At 33.8% G+C, this 14,591-nt stretch overlaps 1 long non-coding RNA gene across 1 annotated transcript; it reads left to right on the forward strand.

The window, feature by feature from the left end:
* Positions 1-1,267: 1,267 nt before the first annotated feature.
* On the forward strand, positions 1,268-12,551 carry LOC130507903 (uncharacterized). The gene is made up of 5 exons (XR_008942533.1): positions 1,268-1,861; positions 1,975-2,077; positions 8,048-8,110; positions 8,749-8,833; positions 12,292-12,551. It is a non-coding gene; the product is annotated as an uncharacterized LOC130507903 (long non-coding RNA).
* Positions 12,552-14,591: the final 2,040 nt, after the last annotated feature.

The following is a 14,591-nucleotide window of genomic DNA, read 5'->3' on the forward strand; positions in this document are numbered from 1 at the left end:
AAGCAGTGATCTGCCAATAATCAAAATTGAAGATATATATCCCACTTAATCCCTTTGGAGAAAATAAAGGAAAAGAAAAACTTAACGGAAGTGGAGAAATGAAGGATTTGATATATATATAAAAAGAAACTAGATTTTGACCCGCGCAACCGCGCGGGTGTGAATTTTAATTTTTTTCCCAAATTTTTTTTTTTTTATTATAGTCATATATTTTCTGATGTGTATATATTTTTTTTTTCTACATAAGTATGTGATTTCATGTCATTGTTTTCATCAAAAAAACACAGGTCAAATGTAACATGTATATTTATATGTTCTTTTATGTATTTTTGTTTGTTGACATTAGTTTTTGACTATTAAGCTCATTAACTTTTGAAATGTGGTTTAGTAATGTAACAATTTATTATAATTATAAAGTAACTAATTAAAAATTTAGTATTTTTTTTATTGCAAATAATGAATTATCAAATATGAAACAAATAACATTGACATACATTTAATAAATTACATATATATGTATAATATTAAATAAAAATTTCAAAATCTGTATTTATTCAAAATATTTCAAATAAAAATGATATTCGTAATAGTAAAAATAATCTTACTAAAAGTATAGTATATCTATTATAATTAGAGTCTTATAATTAATAATGTAGTAAAATAAAAAGTGATAATATTTACTGGTTAATATTGTACATAACCCAATGGGTCATTAATCTATTATATTGTTTATTAAGCCCAATATATAATTAACTTAAAGGCCAAAATAAAAAGCTAACAGATTTTTATTCCGGGAAAAGATAGCACCGTTCTAAACCTAACAACTAACGCAGTCTCAATTGTGTCGATCATATCGATGTCATCTTTCTCATATATCTCGATCGTATATCTCAATGGTGTCGTTCCTTGCATCAACCATAAAACCAAAACTAATAATAGGCGTCATGGATTTCTTCGCTCTGATATGTGATCAATTCATGAAACAGAGGTGAGTTTTCTTTTGTTTTTAAAATATAGTAGAGGTATGCTTTATGATCTGAATACCTTGATCTGTTTTCTAAAGCTGGTTAGTTTTATTAGATAAGGTTTATAAAATCTCAGAAACATGCAAGCCGCATGTGATTCGATTACCTTGAGATAGAAATCGTTTTGCTTACTGTTCTTCTTGCCTTTGGTCTCTTTTTAGCAAATATCGGTTCAATATTTAGTTATGGTGATTCATAAACTGATTATGCTTACTCATCTCTTCAAATCAAGGTTAGTAGCCATCATCCCCGGCCTCAAGTAAAACGCCTTCTTGCTATTTGTCAACAAACACAGAGAGCGTGAAAGATGGTGTTGTTATCAAGCATACTTAGCCGGAATCACAGCCATCATCCTCCGATGACAAAACGACCAGACAGGTTCAAGTGAAAGATGGTGTTGTTATCAAGAACACTTCACCGGCTCGATCACATGATCCTTCAAATCAGCCGCAATGTCATCATTAGTCACAGTGTCATCATGTTGAGTCGAGATGAGAACGGTGTGAAAGCGTTGAAGCTCGTGTTCTGTTCCTCAGAGATAAGCTTCTCTATCGCCTTTCTAGGATAAAAATATTGTAGTTTCGCTTGCATCTCTTTTTTCAGCTACAGATTGTTGTTGTGTAGGATACAGGTGCTCCCAAAATGGCAAACAGAAAATTTAAACACAATCTGAAGCAAGCCTACTTATTATGTTCGATTTCACATAGATTGTTTCATATACTTACAACCTGTTTTGTAAAATCTGCAGGGAATCAGAAGATTATAGATGAGGAAAACGCCAAGATACTGCCAAGTCACAGGCTTCGTCGAGTTCATTAGCTCAGGATAATGCCAAGGTAGTGTTGAATGCTGTTGAGTTCAATAAACAGAGCTCTTAATCTTAGCCATTGAAAATTAATACACAGGTGACATGGGGACTGTACTTTGATGATAGTATATTTGGTCGCAGGAAATTTTTATCTGATGGATAGCTGATCAAATGCTGATGGAGCTTACCACAGGGAAAAATCATGAAACATTAACTCCATTCTCCTTCTGTTTTTCCTACTCAGGTCAGTATTGCAGTTGGCTTTATTGTCTTATAGAATATTTAAGTGGTTTAGTTAGATATGAAGATAATTTATAATCAAATACAGGAACTTTGTCTTGTAGAGAATATTTTCTGCGAAAGTATTGCTTTGATATGGTTTAAACATTAAAAAAATGTAGAAACACAAAGGACCAAAGAACTATAATCCAGGCATAAAAAAATATCGCATACGAAACTGAAGCACCATAAGAACCATACTCCATCTCCTCCAACTCAAACTCCATCTGAAAAATGCAAAAACACTACTGACGGTTAAGATTTTTTTTTTAAATAAGAAAAATTATATTAGGATTTAGGAATATATAGTAAAGAAATTAGCTTAATCACATACTTTATCATGAATCATTGCCTTATAGATTATCAAAAACCTGTTTGAAGACAACATTGACGGTCTTATTATGAGGTTTTCCATCTTTGTCCACAATAAGAATTTTCAATCCTTTCTTGGATGTGACCCTAGAAATAGCTACGTAGAGCTGTCCATGTGAAAACACAGGTCTGGGTAGGAAGATTCCAACTTCCGAGAGAGACTGCCCTTGACTTTTGTTTATTGTTATAGCAAAAGCAACAGCTAAAGGCAATTGCCTTCGGCGCATTTTAAAAGGCAGTCTCGTATCAGATGGTGTGATCAACAATCTCGGAATATATACTGTCTTCCCAACATTAGATCCAGTGATAATCTTAGCCCCTACCATAAAATCCATCAGCTCAGTAATCTGTAGCCTTGTTCCATTCATTAACCCTTCTGGAGGATCAACATTCCTGAGAACCATAACTGGGCAGCCAACTTTCAGGCGAAGTCTATGATTCGGCAATCCAGACACTTTAATTTTGTTTAGAAAATCAGAGTCAAGAGCTTCATCATTCACTGCTTTTGTATCAGTAGGATCGATACTATCTGCACTTAGATAAATCTTTTCCTCACCTAAAAAAAAAACATAGGATATAGTCAGTATATATATAAGAAACAATAATTCTTGGCTTTAAAATCGATGAGAAAAATAAATTACCATCCAGCTTATCCAGCATGTAATCATTGATCATGTTAACATCCTCGTTTGTTGGACACAAAATGGCTCTCTCTTGGAAAAATTTAGCTTCTTTGTTTGCTTTTAATGAAGAAGGATCTCCATAAACTGCTTTGCTAATAGCCTCTATTGGTTCATCAGAATCAGTAATCAAAAATTCCGGGGGGATCTCGATCTCAGCTATTCCATCGTTATGCTCTCCAAGTGTACCATCACCAACCTTTAAGATCCACTCAGAGAATTCCTTAAGATCATTTGCATCTGTAGTAGACAAACCACCAGATGATAACCGCATGTTCTTAGTTAACTTGAGCACTTTACAATGCTTCCATAGATAAGAAGAATTCATGGACGACATCACGATTTCAGCTCTAGAACCTCCATTTATTACTGGGAGCACTTGTCTGAAATCGCCTCCGAAAACTACAACCTTTCCACCAAAAGGCTTGTCGCTTTGCTTCCCAATAATATCATTCAAGCTCCTATCTAGTGCTTCAAAACAATACCTACTCATCATGGGGGCTTCATCCCATATAATCAGTGATGCCTCTCTCACCAAATTAGCTTGATCTGATCCGTGAGCCATAGTACATGTAGAAAACTCATCTGGATTAAGAGGTATCCCAAACCTCGAATGAGCAGTCCTCCCACCTTGTAATAACAAAGAAGCAATCCCACTCGATGCAACATTGAGAGCAATATCTCCTCGCGATCTAATAGCTGCAGATAGTAATTTCCATAGAAACGTTTTCCCAGTGCCACCAAATCCAGACAAAAAAAACATTCCACCTCTATCTTCGTTAACAGCATCTAGGATTTCCTCATATATCTTCTTTTGCTCATCAGTCATTTTTGGAAGATCTCTATCAAGAGTTTCTAAAAGTGCATCACGATCATAGCTTGTCTCGTCTACTACCAAAACATTTGAATCCTTCCTATTCGTCAAAGGTAGCTGTGGCATAGAAGTAAAGGTTGCCAAAGTAATCCCACATCGCCTCAGAATCTTATCAATCTCCATCAAAGCAAATTTCTTTTTCTCATCGTCCCTTAACAATAGTCCTATAAAGAAAAGACATTCTCAGAAGTTAAAAAAATAACAGTGAAAATTTGAAATTAAATGAATCTGGTGAAGTACACAAACCTGGCCTATTTAAAGTTTTACGCCTGTGATGCTCAATATCATCTGAAAGACATTCCCAAGTCTTCTCCCAAACATCCTCTGGCCCAGACAAACTGTTATTCATGAGCATCCTAACAAACAATTGTCTTAGTTCAGCTCCTGTGCTTTCATAGCTTCTCCTCAAAATATCATCAATGTACTCTTGATCATCATCTAACATCCCTCGAGCATAACATGCATCTTTGTAGCTCGGATAAACAACACCTTTATATGTTCTGATGTCCTCATAGCTCGTAGGACCTCTCACAACGTTCAACAACACACGAAGATAGTAAGCATGCTCTTGATTACGTGGAGCATAGTTGATTCGGCCGAGACTAAATCCCCTTTTCCGTCTTATGAACTTCTTCTGCTTCTTAGAATAGGTAAAGAAGTTAGGAATCTCAGCATATGTGAGAGTTTTAGCCAGATCATCAACTTTGCACAACTCAAACCATGCTAAGAACATTGTATTCTGAATGAGTTTACGACTGATCACTGTTTTGAGCTTGTCGTTCTTTCTGAAAATAATGTTTTGTTTGCCTGGTAGATGGAAATTAAGCTTCTCGACTGCAGTAGACCTATAATGAATAGGGAACCGAAATATTCTCCATGCTCCTTCACATGAAGAAACATATCTACAATACAAAACAGAACAGATTTCATTAGTTTTTTATATTTTATCATATACTGATGAAAACTAATTAAATAAGAGTAGTTAACTAAAGAAAAAAAAATTATACCTGCAATCAAAGAAGTCTTTGAATTCATTCCTCTTATTTTGGTCCACTTGTCCTACTGGAATACCAAGTGCCTCTGCAACCATGTGATCTGGTGGCTCCACAGCTACTGTAACACGATCACTTCCTTTATTAATGTACTTAAATAAGTACTTTATAGAACCAGCTTGGTTGCACCACTCTACATTAATATGAGCACGATAACGTAGAGATAGTTTCTTGTTATAAGGAATAACAAATCTGTTGTCACACTTGACCCCATTCTTCTCCACATAACGGTCCGTAATTTCTCTTCTACGGTAGATCGGAAATCCTTCTTTACTCACTGTCGTCTTATCAGCAAATGATTTCGGGAAAAGCTTCGAACATTTCCCATTTTCCATGCAAGGAGAATTCATATTAGCAGCACCACATGGTCCATGAATCATCATATCCTTAACGATCTCGTACAGCTCTGGTTCTTGAGACTTATCAGGAATCTCAGCTGAAATGATCTTGTCAATATCATCTGTTGTGGGAAGCTTGGCCGAAGCATGCATAAATAAGAGAATGTGAGCATGGGGGAGACCACGTTTCTGAAACTCAACTGTATACATAGCTGCAACATAAGACAACAAACACTGGTTTAGAAAATATTTGTGGAAATAGAAGCATATGATCGTAAGAGCAGAATTTAAAAATTACATGCTACAGTTTTGCCCAGGATATGCTTCTTCGTTAAATCATCCATCAATGAATCCAGTTTCATTTTGAACATCCTGCAAATGATGTCTGATCTGTCCTCTGCCTTTAACTTTCGGCTCTTAAGATGTCTTGTGATCTCTGGCCACTTAGGATTGCATGTAAAAGTGATGAAAAGGGTGGGAAAACCATAATGCTTACATATAGTCATCGCGTCCAGATAGAGGTTTTTCATATATCTAGGGCCACCAGTGAATGAAGCTGGTAAGAGAAACGAAGATCCTTGCTCAGCCATATCAACCCTGCCAGCATTTTCTGATTCTTTGATTGAATCATAACTATCAGAACGCAAACTCGTCTGGTGAGTCCTCAGATAGCGTAAACGATTGGATTCTATAGTTGTGTAGGCATCCACAACAAACTGCTGAAACAACCTTCTTGAATCTAGGATAGTATGAGCCTCATTCTTACGTTCATGCAAACGAAAGGCGAAGTACTGCCTCATGCTGATATTTTTCTTCTTCAGCTTCTCACTCGCTTTATCACCTTTCTTTATCCCAAGTCTGAAACCATCCTCTCCATGTACGAACAAAAGAGGATACTGAAGTGGCAGATATGAAGGGGAGATTTCATCAATCCTTAGCAACTTGCCTGATTTCTGTTGAAGAACAATATCTCTTTTACTCATCTCTAGATTAAAATCTCCAGGAATAAGTGCAGCAACTTCTGAGGCTGTTGGTGTGTCATAGGTTCTTCCATCATTTACTCTGTCACTGACTATCCTCATATGAAAAGAGTCATTAGGATTGATGGCGAAACGATCCTTTGCTGATCTGAACTTTTTAACGTAAGGGTTGGTCTCATTCAGCATCTTTATCAGAAGGTCAATGATCTCCTTTTTAAGTCCATCACCTTTTTTATAAGATTTTGTTTGCCCACCCTTGCTGCAAATTAAACAAAAATTCAGATATTAGCCACAATAACAAAATATGGTCGGAAAAAAAAACAGATTCTTGCAATTACCTCAAAGCATTTGTTCGATTTTCGATTTCATTTTCAGTGTCGACTATATAAAGCTGGCCGAACTTAGCATCATTTCCATTTGGTGGTTGTAAACTACCAATTAAATGGTAATTCTCACCTTGGAGTACCAACATGTTTGGACCTTTTCCCTTTCTAACAGATCTATCAACCTTTCCACCAAGTGAAGTGAATGAGAACGCCATGTTATAAGCTCTTGTGTTTCTCTGAAAATGCTTGCTTAGTCTATCATCACCAGTCAGCAAATTCTTTAGGACTTCTGGTGGTTCTTTGAGTAGTGGTAACTGCACTTGTCCTTGCATACAACAGAGACCAAACTTAGGATTGGGAGTTTTGAGACGTCTATTTAAGCGTTCACCAAACCACATAATAGCTCCACAGTAAGTACATGTGTAAGTAGCATCCCCTTCATCTAGATAAGCTGTAAATGATGACATTTAATCAGTATAATGTCTATAAAATTGTACATATCAATCTTCTGGTTTTATGGTCCATTACCTTCTTCTTTAGGTACAGTTTTTTTTGCTGACTTTTCGGTTGCACGCCATGCTTCCTCAAAAAGCCTAGCCAGAGATTTAGTTATGTCCCTGTTAGGTGCGTTATTAGGTGCGTTAGGTTGCTCCTTAGTTACTGTCGAGTCAAGTACTTCTATTTCTCCATCTGAATCTGAATCTGTGTTTTCTTGAGAACTACAGACTAAATTTGCTTGAACATTTTCATCTAATTTATCTACATGGATCAGAAACAATACAATGTTAATAAACATATAGCCAAAGAACTATTTTTTTAAATAAGATAAACTAACCTGCAAAGTCAGAATCGTAAGCTGAAGGATCCCAATCCTCTTCACTATCATCACCACTGAGTTCACTTTGAAATGTATCCTCAAATATATCTTCCTCCAGACGATCCATAAAATTTGATGAATTACATGCAAATTGCAAGCCAGTCCGTGGTCTCTTTCTTACTCCAGATTTGTCTAGTAAATAAACAGAAAACAAAAATCTACTGTGTCACAATATTCTCTTTCAGCTAACACTAAACATAATAAATATTTATATAACTTACTTGCTAAAGATGTTACACAACTTCTCTGTTCAGCTGCGGTTGAAGGTTGACCAGTCCCACAATACATACCTATAGTAATCAAATTTATTTATATTTGAGAACTCTCTGAAGAGTAACATGATCAGAAGATCATTTCGTTATGATAAACATACTTTTATAACAATTCCTGTTGTTAGTGGGTGTACATGGAGTGATAGAGTTTCCTTGATTTGCAGGACTTGGAACGGCACGAACTGGAATGTGTCCAACACCTTCGTATAATCTCTTGAAAACAGAAGGTAAAGGGATATCCAAACTGATTTCACGTTTTCTATCAAGCTTGGTTTGAACATCTGAAGGTTTGCCATCGTTATGTTTTCTTCTTGCTTTCCTCTCTGTTCCTTTGGTTGAGTTCACCATTTGAATAGAGGGGGCATTTGGTTTCCGTTTCATTATGTCTGCAAGCTGTATTAGTTTCACACAACATCTATATATATATCATACTGCTCATGTTTAAAATAATTAACCTGGTCAGGTTTCTCAATCCACAGTACTGAAAAATATCTCTGCTCCTTGTTTTCTGTAAATCAAAGACAGTGATAGAGAGAAGGTTTGAGATAAGCTAGCAAATGAGAACCTAAATCTCGTGTGCATTGAGTTTTATTTCTCTTAAGGATAGCAAAATATTTAGTTGCTACAATCTAGAATTTCTTGTTAGAGGCGGAATAAATTAACTTAAATAAAACATAATTAAACATATTCATATCCGAAATTATTCCAAAACAAACTACCTCAATAATAATGTGTTAAATATTACGGGATATTATTAGATTCTGTGTTAAATAATTGGTATAAAATGGTGTAAAATAAAATATTTATGTTAATACCTTTATTAAATATTCATCATTTTTAACGACAGTTTTCTTATTTGTTTCAGGAATGATATTGACATCAATGAATTATATGTAAGACTTGAGCCAAACGAAGCCATTTTTCTTCCTTCTGAGTATTTTTCTACCGAGGTTAGTATCGCAGAACTAGTAAGTCTTATAGAATATTTAGGTGGTTTGGTTAGATAAGAAGTTAATTTTTAAATGGTTCGATAGAATATTTAGGTGGTTTGGTTAGATGAGAAGTTACTTTTTAAATGGTTCGAAAAATTTGGTTGTTTGTTAGATAAGGAACATATGCAATTTATTGAAGAAAACCAAAACCAATTATTATTAAGTTCTTGAAATCTAAAAAAATAGTCTGTTTAAAAGCACAACAGACATTATTAAAACACCAGAACAATTAAACAAATAACAAAGAAACATGAAAAAGCAAGAAAGATGAACTAATCCCCATCGCCTGACACCTTCTACCTCAAGCTAATCATCTTTAATCTTCTCGATCTTGACCATCTTGGAACATATTTTCTTTGAAGTCGAATTCTGATCGAGCTGCTCTGATTCTTTGCGTTTTGAGAATGGGGTGGAGGTTCCTTCTGATGAATTCTGACTATTCTTTTCAGATACAGAAACCTAATCATAATGTCCACAAACAAAATGAAATGAATAAAGCTAACCAAACTATACAATAACCAAAAGAACAAAAACTTTATAAACACTATTTGAAGTTTTAAAATTTTACCTCTCCACCAGACATGATGGATGAACCATCGGTAACATGAGTTATGGGCTCAGAATTAGACTCAATCTGAAGAATCTTATCCCCAGAACAAACTTGTGAAACCAGAAAAGTTTCTGTTCCTTTTGAAACATTTTCAGAGCCAAGAGTAACACCAAAACAAAAAGATTTACCAACTAAATCTTTAATAGGTTGAGGCAAATCTGTTGGATCTTCAATCTGCATAAGCAATGTATATAAAAAAAGGTTTTAGTGTTTAAATGCAAACCAGTGTAATTCTCAGAATCAAAATAGTAACCTCATCATAGGAGCCATTCCAAAGTTCAATAGCTTCACATCCGACAATGAGTTGACCAACAGAATCAAGCATGATCAGTTTGCAAGTACTTGTGTTATCTTTCACAACCAGATGCAGCTTGTATCTGTTTAGGAAGATAAAAAAAATTTCGGCTCAACTAAAAATCCAATAAAACATAACGGATAACTGCAAAAAAAAATAGTTCTGAACTCACTTTGGTGCTACAGTGGTGATCCTAGCATGACACGATGTGCACCGGAACAATGGCTTCTCATTGGAATACAAATATCCACCTTCCTTATCTTTCATGATTATGGCTTTGCTCTTACAACTGTTATGGCCAAAGTAAAACCAGCTCCAATCTGTATCAATTGATTCGATCGAGCAGATGATCTTGAAATCCTCCTCCTTAAAACGCAAAGAAAAAGATAGGTCTTAGATATGAAACATAGAGTCGATTCTGTAATATATGAAATGAAAGTAATATATGAAATGAAAGTTTTAAGAACAAAACCAATGTTGCCGTCATCATTTCGGAGATAGCTTTAATCTCCACATTGTTCCAATGCTCTGTTTGGTCTTTAATCAGACGCTTTTCTTTCTTTATATCAGGCAGCGCAAGAGCAAACTCATCAGAAGAGACACTGAAAAAATTAAAACCAAGTATAAATCAATTTATCATATTATATAATGGCTATGAAACGGTTGTGTAAACTATTTAAGAATCTTGCCTCTCTTTTAAAGCAAGAGTTTCAGGCAATTCAGGATTGAATTGGAGAAGAGATGCATCAAATGCATTGGTTACTTGAAATTCTCCTGTAAAACATAAGCATTGGATAAACACTTTATAACCTCTAGAAATATAAACCAGTACAAACAGAATAACATATGCATAATTCGTTTTTTTTTGTGACCTTTGTAAAAACTGATTTTCGCAAATCGGAGCAAGATAACCATATTAGGATCAGCGTGTGCTTGGAGATACTCCTCAAGCTGTTGGGCATATTTGCCCCACAAACAGCAGGCAATGCTCTGGCCGCTGAAATTAGAAGTCAGTAATATAGAGTTAGAATGAAAATATATAAGATCTATCTATTATATAAAAAATTACGGATAGAAGAGATTTGACTAACTTGAGGTCAAGCAATCGGAATTCAACTTTCTTCTTATCTTTCCCGGCTACTTGGACAGTTTGGACGTCTTTAAGACTTATCACTTGACCAAGGACATCTGAATAATGAAAGTTTCATATTAGCATATCTGTTTGGCACTATATCAATATATGATTTATACACGTACCAATTAGGAAAGAAGTGTTGAGGGTTCCATTTCCAATCTCCTCAAAACTGGCTAACCGCAGAAAGTTATCATCGCACACATAATCACTCTCTGTTATGGAAGTGTCCTCGGTGATGGACATCTTGAAGGTATGGTCTGTTGGCCGATACTGACCAACTGCTTGAGAGACAGAAAATGTCTCTAAATGACGCCATTCACCGAGCCTCAACCTGCTTTGAGTACGTTGAATATAGGCCCTCTTACACGAACAGAGGATTTTATCACCCTGAAACAAAAAAAATATACAAAGGATTAGGTAACTCTAATGATAAAAAATTTATATATAAGCATAAATCCCTCACTCTTTCATCTGCGAAGATCAACTCAAGAGTGTCTCCGCCGTAGTTGGTCTTCTGTCTCCAGGAATGAAGTAGCTTTACTTGGATGCGCCAACCCTGTTTGTAGGGCTTGATGGCGGTAAGCATAGAAGCAGTCTTATTTGTAGACATGGTTGAAGAAACTTTTAGGTGATGTAGAAAATAGTGTATTAACATCGGTATATATATAGTTGCTTAAGTTTTAGGGTATTGAAGAGAGTATATTCTTTGAGATCTATTATTAATACCTTGGATTTATGGATTAATTATGATTCGGTTGTTAATATCTCTCATTTATTGTGGATTTCGATATGGAATAAAAGATATGAAATTCTGTTTGTAGTTGTTATGGAAATATGCAGTAATTTAGGTGAGTAGTTAACGGCAAGCTATAAAACATAAACAATATTTTTGGAAAATACTGTTTAGATACCTTTGATTTTGCGTGGATTAGTTGAAAGGAATCAGAAGATCTTTGAATTTATGATTATGCTTGGTTATCAAGAAATAGTTATTTCTTTATTTCGACAAATGTTTTTACCCAAACGAAAATTCATTTTTGAAATAAAAAGTTATAGACCAAACCGAAAATAAAATCATGAAATACAATCGATTAAACTAAATGATAAAAACACTGGTCATATCTGAATATCCTATCTACTATAAAATCACGAAAATATAGTGATGGTATTGTTTAATAATATAATTTAAATTTTAATGACGTAAAAATGACATAACTTCATCTTCTCCAAGTCGATCAATTTCACCAGTAATTTATGAACATATATTCAGAGCTTATGATCAATTAATCTTCATTAAAAGATTGGACAACAACTATAGACATAATTGTATAAAGCGGCCTTTTCATAAATATTGTCTTTTGTTTCATTGACTGCAGAATACAAAGAATGAACTCTGAGTTGATTATAACATGAGAAGAACTCTGTCATTCTCAAACCTTGTCACGAACTTCATTATCAGAATATACATGGAGTTATAGATCATCACTAATCCTTTTCATTGAGAAACCATTGATTAACGATATTGAGTAACAATAGCACTGTTGAATGTTTCATATGTTATAGATCAATGTCTTTCAAAGAAAAAACTTCGATTGATTCATGTTATTACGTTCAAATATTGATTTATCGTTATATGTTTTAGTTTTTGTTTGTCATTCATGTATTATATATGTGATGATGATAATAGTTCATTTTGATTTGGATAACATATAATAGAAAACGTGTATGTTTTTACATTTAATAATCCATGATCAGTTGATATTAAAATATATTAATGATTGATAAATGTTATGTGACCAAGTCTAGTAAGTAGTTCATTTTTTAAAATATCACACATCAATGAGAAGTCATGACTTCTCTTTTAATATATAAGATTCTCCATTGTGGCGGAACGCTTATGCTACTGTGTTCCAATTGAGTTTAGAAATATTAATCAGATGGTTTGATAAAAAAAAAAGTCTGTTGTAAGTAACTACTCGCTCTGTTTCGCACAGAATATTTTTTTGTTGTTTAATAAAAGGTGTTGTTTTGTATTTTCAATGTAAATTTTAACATAAAAATTCAGTTTGATTTCTATTATTTAATTGTATTTATTAAAAAGAAAATTTTATTTAGTATGTGAACAAAAAATAAAATATGATTTAGATGTTTTTTTAAACGTGTGTGTAAAATTTCCAAGTGACATTTACTATGAGATTAAGGGAATATATGCTCATAGAGAAAAAAAAATTATAAGCTTGTACAACAAAAAAAAGTATCATGCTGTGATGTAGGTTTGAGACCAAAATTCAAAAGAATAATTAATGAGATTCCTGTCCTCAAATTGAGGTGGAAGAGACTCACACGCTTATTTACAAACATTCATAGCCGGACTAGTACATTGAACCAAAGACATCATTTATTTATGTATGGTTAATCGAGTTTTTATATTTCTTTAGTCACTTGGGTAAATATTCTTTACGTACGTATGTGGGGTTGAAACTTTTTAAGAGCATTAAAAAGGTACAGAATACGTACTAAAGACAAGAAGAATCTATAAATCACGGAAAAGGTATGTATGCATGGCATGATGTTTTTTTTTTTTTGCATGGCATGATGTTAAACATGTTTATATTTACAGTCGCTACATGTTCAAGGTTTTCTAAAATTTACCAATATGTTGTATCTTTGGTGCTTTCCAAATTGGTGCAGCTTCTTTTAAAAATACCTGTCCTTGTCGTTTTAATACATAATAATAATATCAAAGAATTCAATCCTAAGAATATTATAGTACATTCCACCAAAAGAAGATCTGCCGCCAAATCTTAAACACAGATCTGTAGCCATATCTTATTCCATGTAAAGACAAGCATTGTGCTTTAGGACCCAAGAAAAAATTCCTCTAAGATACCATATATATAGTATGTTGTAAGTAACTACTCCTCCGTTTCGCACATAATATCGCTTCAAGATTTTGTTGTTGTTTTTTTAACACTGGATAATTATGATATTACAAACTACTAAAAGATCACAGACGATTTTATAGTCGACAATTTTACCTGCTTTACGAAGATTCGCGTCTGATTACATCACCTAAACTGTCCTATCGGATCCACATCTGACTGTATTCTTTGCGTCATACTGCAGAATCTCTTATAAGCCTTTTTCTATTAATTCGTAAAGTTTCGCTTTTGTTGGAATTTAAAATCCATATCTTCTGGTATAAAAATATTAATGAACCCTTAATCAAACAACTATACTAAAAGGGCTTTCCAGACCTCCTGCTTTACTTTTCCAAAAAAAAAATATCATATATATTTATATATTGAGAAAAAGAAAGAACTGTATTTATGGTACTAAGTGAAAAAAATTAAATGATATGAAACGTACGAAAACTCAGTTATTAAAAAAATTGGTAGGAAAACGTAATGTGGTTGATGTAATAACTAAGTTCCTTAAGACATAAGACTTAGGGATCTGGAATTTTATTTTCACAAGAAACCCATCATTAATCACCGTTCATAGTTGAAATGTTTATTTATATATGTATAAATTATATTACAAATAATATATATAATATTTAAATGTATACTAAAATAAAAATAATTGTAAAGAAAATTGATAAAGATAAAAATAATGTAGATATTTTGTAATCTTTTACCCTCTCCGTTTCAGAAAGACTTATATTCTAAAAAAA

The sequence above is a fragment of the Raphanus sativus genome, chromosome 2, assembly GCF_000801105.2.
Source record: "Raphanus sativus cultivar WK10039 chromosome 2, ASM80110v3, whole genome shotgun sequence".
Taxonomy (NCBI): domain Eukaryota; kingdom Viridiplantae; phylum Streptophyta; class Magnoliopsida; order Brassicales; family Brassicaceae; genus Raphanus; species Raphanus sativus.